The sequence below is a fragment of the Solanum verrucosum genome, unplaced genomic scaffold, assembly GCF_900185275.1.
Source record: "Solanum verrucosum unplaced genomic scaffold, falcon-dt-bn FXZP01000205.1, whole genome shotgun sequence".
NCBI lineage: Eukaryota > Viridiplantae > Streptophyta > Magnoliopsida > Solanales > Solanaceae > Solanum > Solanum verrucosum.
In genome coordinates this window covers 2869153-2875736 of record NW_026019950.1, presented here as the reverse complement: position 1 = coordinate 2875736, position 6584 = coordinate 2869153, and positions in this window count along the sequence as shown.

Below are 6584 nucleotides of genomic sequence, written 5' to 3'. Positions count from 1 at the left end.
CCGTGGGAGATCGTCAATATCACCGAGTCTACCCAACTAGCGATACGCTCCCTACCTAGCTAGAAAGAATGACCTAGAAAGTGATAGTAACTCCAATAGGATCCAATCCAACAACAACCACCGTGGAATGCCGTCCACTCAAAAAATCACAGAAAAGGCTCCAAGCCTATACTATCTCAATCACACACCTTTAGTGATACACTAAACCTTCGAGAACGTGTCAGAACTAGAGAGAGAACATACAGAAATGAAGCAAGCAGCGATAACGCCTAATCTAAGGCTCAAACTATTAGACTCAAGGCTACTACTCCAGTCTACAAGGAGCTAAATCATCCGAACAATGTCGGTAAAAAGTCAAGGTTATCCAGCCCACACGGGTCATAAGTCTAAGGCAATGCTAGTCTAACCTAGACTAAGGGCATCATGCTAACGGTTAAGGATAAGCAAGGCATACAACACATATCATACACGCATACAATAGCATTTAGCATATAAACATGCAACTCTATTAAACCGGTTAACATGATACACTACCCGAAATAAGTCCAATCTATCCTAATATGAGGTATCTAATTAAAGTAAGGTAGGAAACTGATACCCACCCCCAATTCACTCCAATCGACATGTTTTTACACAATTAAGCTCAATCTAAAAGAAAGGAAGTTGTAGCCTACTGTCACGACCCAAGGCTAGGGCCTAGACGTGACCGGCGAATGAGGAACCCGAAGGAACCTCAAACAAGTCTCATAGCATATCATTACACATCCTTAGTCGTAGAAGCAATTAAAATGACCATAAACGATAAGCATAATCAAGGGGAAGTCGAGACTAAGGGAGCAATAGAAAAAGAGAATGATACATAAATACCATAGATGAGTCAAGCTCAAGCATAATACACAACTTGTCTAACACCACCTCTAAACGTGGGTATTTAGCGGGGGCCAAGACAAATTACCGGGCTCACCCTCATAGTCAACACATAACTAAAAAGGAAAAGTCTTATACATAGCAAGAGATCATAAGCAACGTCTCCGGAATGGAGGACTCACCAATAACCTCGATAGAAAATCGTATTAGCCACGTGGAGGAAGATGGTCAAGCGGTGCTCCGGTCCCTACATGGTGACATCATATAGACATAGAGTATGCATTAGTACGTTTGAATGTACTAAGTATATGAGATGCAATGCAATGCAACAATAGATGGACATCATAGGCAAAATGCATAATCATACCCGATAGATAGCATATTAATGAGATGATATATATAATGATGCTTACATAAAAATCATATTTAGTGGGGGATAGTACATGTGTGGCGAGTGACCATCAATATAGTATTTCCAAGGCTTACCACCCCCTTGGAGAGGCGAAAGAGGTACAAACCCTCAATGTGGTTACCCGGGTCTACCACCCCCCGAGCTAGGGACCAAGGTACAAACCCTTCGATATGGTTATACGGGCCTACTACCCCCCGTACTAGGCAACCAAGGTACCAACCCCTCGATACGGTTACCCGGGCCTACAACCCCCCGAGCTAGGCTTGGTCGACTCACAACACTTATATAGAGAAAATCATATACAAGTGTCCATTTCATCATCATTTCAGTAATTATATAACCATCCGACTCATAGGACGTACATTGGACCTTCCATTTCTAAGAATTCTATAAATGGGCATTTTATCAAACACATGGTGGGCTACTGTTCATGTAAATAAAATCATGTATTTCAAGAGTACTAAGTCCAACAAATTCCAAAATCCATATAAATCAGCCCACCAACAACATACATATATATATATATATATATATATATATATATATATATATATCAACATTCATAATTTGATCGTGGAAGCATGAAAACCATAAACATCACATAATAATTCCATTTCATGATAATATGATAAATAGACCATAATAGGGTGTGTAGTAGTAATTCCATACTTCAAGAGTTCATAAATAACTATAAGGACCCATAAACTTGAAGTAGAAATAGAGGATAAATGGTTGGACTTGTGGAAAGGAAGGTTTCCACAATCAAACCCACATACCTCAACTTTGGAGAATCCTTGATGAAGATTGAAATGGAGAATTGAAACTTGAGATTAAGTCTTGAATCCAGAATTAGAGCTTGAGATGTTTGAATTTGGTTGAGGACCTTGGTGGAATTTTGGAGAGGGCTTAGAGAGTGTTTTTGAAGTTAAAAATGACTAAGTATGGGACATATCCCCTTTTTATAAAAAACGTCCCCAACACTTAGCCTCAAAAAAAGAAAAATAGCTCACTGGAAATTGGAAATCTGCACAGACAAGTTTTACAAATTAGATGAAACCAAGTGCGTTGGAAAGCTAACTCAAAGAGCTTTAATTTAATAGGTTATGGCCCTTCCAGTTCCTTGTGTGCTAAGAGATATGCCCCTTTAAAGTTGACCCTCCAAATTGCATTTTTTGCGATTTTCGAATTTTGATACGGTTGCTCAAAAATTCGGGTTAGACCCATTTCCCACTCAATTTGACCGCATGAATAAGAATATGAAGTCGAATTTCCAAAATCATGCACAAATTTTGAGATATATGAAAATTACAATTATAGGTGTTTTCGAAGCACATTTTCGGGCATTTTTGGGGTCGTTTCACCTACCTTAAAATCGATCGCGCGTGCTCCAAATCACTTTACCGGAGCTTTTCCTTCCCGAACGACCTTGAACGCTACCACTCTATCGAATATAGGGTCACAACGTTAGTACGGTCATTTAGACACCAAAACCACAATAAACGGAGACGGGTCAATTTTGGAGTCAAAATGAAAATCGTAGGACCCGCACCGAACTATCTGAATTTGACTCCGTCAACAGACCCTAAACAACACCCCAAACTTGTGTTCCAAATGGAGCACAATTTGGGGATCAAAACGCAGCAAAACCCAACATACAAGAAAACCACACTTTAATCAACTTAAAAGAAAACAACAACAGTCTAAACTTGGAATTAACGAGAATCGAAATGTTCCCAGCACTCCTTGAACACTCTACGACGAAACCACGACAATTCTCAACACGTGGGACTTCGAATCACCCAAACCAAGTTAAAATGAGTGAGATAAGACCAAAACAAGAATGCCAAAAACAAAAACTCAAAAAAGGGTACAACAGTCAGGTTTATCGCGAAATTACCTCAAACTACATGCACCCGACAACTTCCGAACACTCTACAGCAAAGCCATCGAAAATACGAAGCTTCCGCACTTCGAACTGCCTAATTCGGTTGAGAGATGAGAGAGTGATGAGGGTTTTAACTTTGGAAAAGTTTGCTGATATATCTGTATTTATAGCAGATTTTTCTGCACTAACTTTCCAAAAACTTAAAACTCCGACGGGGTGCTCCGATTTCGTTTGAAATCCCGTGCACGCAAACGAAATATGCAAACATACCAAATTTGATATTCCGAACTCAATGACCCAGTCAAAATTTCCATACGAGGTCATCTTGACAAAAAGTGGGTCGCACATCTAAATGTCATTTTAAGTAAAAAACCACAAAAGGGCTCGGAAAAATATCGAAAACCTCAGGACACAAAAGAAGGGTCAATCTAGACCAAACTTGACATGTCGGAGCTAACCGCGCTAACAGAATTTTCATCCGAGCACGCTTACTCAGAATGTTGACTAAAGTCAAACTTAGGCTTAAACTTAAAGTTAAAACGCCTAATCGCACCGACTCACACTGAAAACCTCGAGAGTCATGACTACGATGCTACCAGCCTAAAATGACCCTTCCGGAGCTGATGGAATCGTCATAATTGGATAACGATGTCATCTTCTTGAACTTTTGATCTAAAATGATCGTTCAAGGTTCATACGCTAAAAAAAAAAACATTAAAACTCGCACAATAACCAAATGAACGACCAGGTGACCGAACTGTCAGTCCCAGCAAGTCATAAATGACTTGGGGTCGCTACATGAACGCTATAAACGACACATAGAAGGCAAAACACATAAATGACCATGAGGGTCATTACATTTAGATTGAACTAACTTATTAGGCTTTCTGCCTAAAGCGAATACATTGCCTTCTTGTTTGTTGTGGTAAATTTCTTAAAGACATAATATATAGATAGATATCTGAACTTGGCTTCAATAATTTATGTGTCACGTCAGCATCAGATTTCTATGAGTCATAGTGAAGACGAATCGAGGTGTTTAGACGTACATTCTCAAAGTTGAACTGTTTACTTATTTGTTGAGGTCAAATTAAGATGTCTATCTATATATTATGCCTTTTATAAAATCACCAAGATTTATGACTCAAAATCATGATTATTATTTTTTAATTCTCATAATTACAGGTATGTGTTAGCTATCGCTGCAGGGGAAATTCTTTCCTCATTGATTCAGCCGCCTTTCGCGCTGTATCAAGCCATTAAAGGGAAGAGGTTGATCAGTGGCCAATTTCTACCTATGTTCGATTTTTACGGAGACAAGGTTAATTTTCTTCTCAACTTATTAAAAAAATGCCTATTTATTTAATACTTGTAAACAACTTACCGTTAGTATTCTCTCCGTTCCAATTTATATGACATAGTTTAGCTTAACACAAAGTGTAAGAAAAATGATAAGACTTCTGAAATTTGTGTTCTATAATCAACCTTAGACATTTGTTTAGCTATAAATCATTTCATTAAGGATATTAGAGAAATTTTAAAGTTAAATTATTTTTTATTATAAAAGTATATGGAACACCAAAGTTCATATATGAAATAATAAGTCAACAAATCTTTGAAGCTATAGTGTCAGCCACCTGATACATGTTACCTTCAACCAGCATACATACCGAGTGATGACTCCGTAAATTAATTAGTTTTTAGTTTAACATGTGAAATTTTGAACAAAATTGGCAGGTGATGGCGTTTTTATTGGCTAGTGGAGTTGGTGTAGGATTTGGCGTCAGTATTTAATTTAAAAACTTCGTAGACGAATCAATAGACATAAATGAAGATGATGAAGTACGTGTAGAATTTAGGGAAAAGGGTGACAAGTTTTTTGACAGTGGAATTATTAACAGACGTGGAATCCTTCTTGCTGGTTTTACTACCATGGCTATAATCACTATTCTTAATTTTGCGAAACGCATCGGAAAAAGCTTTTAGTACGAGATTAATTATATAACCTGATTGATCAAACTTCGAAAATCAACTTAATATGACTTGGTCAGGACCGTTTGTACAATGCAATCTTTCATTACAATCATTTTTATTTTGAGATGCAATAATGTTGTGTACGATACTTGATTCTATTCATTTTGTTAAAATACTTTTGAGTTTTGTACAATGCCTCACTGGGCCTATTTTCAGTTGGCACATGGACCGTGATTTATCTAATACTGGGCCGTTGAGGATATAGGCCCAATTCTCTACTATTGTTTAAAGAACAAACCTGCTCATAAAAAAAGATAGAGGATATAACACAAAGCACACTATTATTTTTCCAAACAATATTTTCAATACATGTATATGACAGAACAGATATATGTACCTTAGTTACACGCTAGTCAAATTAGGTGTAATTTGTTCTAGATACACTATATTTAAGCGTGATTCGTATTTACCTGGAATACACTGATTCTCTTGATCACCTCTCTCCCTCTCTCGTCCCTAGCCTTCTCTGCATTTGTATTTTACAATGTCTCTGAGTTTCACAATTTCATATATATATATATATATATATATATATATATATATATATATATATATATATGTATTCAAAATCAATTTCATGCATTTGTGTATCCAATTTTAAGTACACCCACCGTTCATTTTTACTTGTTCGCTTTGGACTTTGCACACCCCTTAAAAACAATGATTGATGTGTGTATTTTATCATAGTACCATATTAATTGATGTTTAGTATTATATTTTGAAAAATGATTTGGGAATAAGAAGTAATTAATGCTTAGGGTAAAACTTGAAAAAAATAATTATTTTTTCTTGATATGTTAAAAGTGACAAATAAAAATATATTTTTAAAATAGTGGACAAATAAAAACGTACTGAGGAAAGTTGATATTATCTCCCTAATGTCACACTTAATGATATATATTCTTAAAATTCCAACTAAACATCTAAACTGGAGTGTTTTGTTTGTGTAAAAGTCGACTAGCAGGTATTTTTAGACTAGCTTGGAGTAAAAAAGCAGACTCAAATACGCCACTACGAAGTGTATATATAAAGTTGTATATCGTGTATATATATTATATGTCACAAAATTAGTAGTGTATATCATATGAATAAAATACTTATCATAAATTCACTTATCTCATTCGTAATAATTAGATGTGCGTGTACATATAAAGTTGTATATCGTATGTCTGTCTATATATATATATATATTATTATGATATTCTTTATCAATTTGTGTTATCACCAATCTCTTTAATAAAATATTTAAAAAATATTTGATCAGGCAAAGAAAAACTGTTAGAGTTCCCAAATAGCAATAGTGCTACTTAATTACTAATAATGTATTTGAAGTTTTTTCCTTTTTTATAAAATATGTGAAGGGTTCAATGAACACAACAAAAATTG